General features: G+C 46.0%; 1 long non-coding RNA gene across 1 annotated transcript in view; it reads left to right on the top strand.

Moving 5' to 3' along the window:
• The window catches only part of LOC108534957 (uncharacterized), a 12,477-nt gene extending 11,719 nt beyond the window's left edge, over window positions 1–758 (top strand). Inside the window, exon 3 of the long non-coding RNA XR_001887079.1 lies at window positions 550–758. This is a non-coding gene — a long non-coding RNA (uncharacterized LOC108534957). The remainder of the gene's footprint in view (window positions 1–549) is intronic.
• Window positions 759–1,164: the final 406 nt, after the last annotated feature.

Raw genomic sequence — 1,164 nt, 5'->3', positions numbered from 1 at the left:
GGGAGGGGAGGAGAGGGGCTTTTTCTGCAGATCACCTTGTGTCTTCAATTGGAGCCCACCTTTACTTACTCCACACAAAATTTCAACAGATCCAGTGTGGCAGAGACTGCTAAGAGCCCCTTTTCTTTCCCTCTTCCTTTTTGCAGTAGAGCTCCCAAGGTTAAAACCTGGATTTATGGCTCCCCTACTAGAGACCACATATCCCAGAACCCCTCGCAGCCAGGTGGAAGTATGAACTAAGTCCTAGCCAGTGAGATATAAGTGGAAGTAATAGGTTTAATTTCTGGGCCACATCCTTAAAAGGAAGCTGGCTGTTCTCTACTTCCTCTTTCTCCTTTGTGAAGTCTGGGATTGTGGACATGGGGTGGAGGAGAGGGCAGCTTTGATGATGCTGACCAGGACAACCCCCTAGAGACAGGGCATCAAGGCAGGAAGAACTTGAGTCACCAGATGACCTGGAGAAGTGCCCTAGAATGCTGACCACCTTGCATTTTTCCCATGGGAGAGCAATAACCTTGTAAAGTCACTATTGTCTGGTCTCTGTTGCAGCAGCTGAACCAATAGCCTAAAGGAGAAGCCACTTTCCTGATTTTCAAACCCACAGCAGATGAGCAGAAGCATATTAGAAGGAAAAAGGACTAATAAGAAAGCAAGTACAGTGAAAAGGGTAAAAGTCAAGAGCAAGAGAAGAGAGAACAATGATAAACAAACAAACAAACAAACAAACAAAAAACAAACTTGACCAGGCGCGGTGGCTCACGCCTGTAATCCCAGCACTTTGGGAGGCTGAGACAGGCGGATCACAAGGTCGAGAAATCAAGACCATCCTGGCCAACATGATGAAACCCTGTCTCTGCTAAAAATACAAAAATTAGCTAGGCATGGTGGCGTGCACCTGTAGTTCCAGCTACTTGGGAGACTGAGGCAGGAGAATCGCTTGAACCCGGGAGGCAGAGGTTGCAGTGAACCGAGATCATGCCACTGCACTCCAGCCTGGTGACAGAGTGAGACTCCGTCTAAAAAATAAAAAAAACAAAACAAACAAACAAAAAATCCCACAAAACTTAGGAGTTTGGAGTCATTTAGCATAAGGTCATTCCAATAGACCTTGAAGGCATCATTGTATCATAAGGTGGTAGTGGAAACATGCTCAGAACAACCATC

Source organism: Rhinopithecus bieti, unplaced genomic scaffold (genome assembly GCF_001698545.2).
Source record: "Rhinopithecus bieti isolate Rb0 unplaced genomic scaffold, ASM169854v2 scaffold_11380, whole genome shotgun sequence".
NCBI lineage: Eukaryota > Metazoa > Chordata > Mammalia > Primates > Cercopithecidae > Rhinopithecus > Rhinopithecus bieti.
The sequence above is the reverse complement of the archived record's forward strand: the minus strand, read 5'-3'. Positions and strand labels throughout refer to the sequence as shown.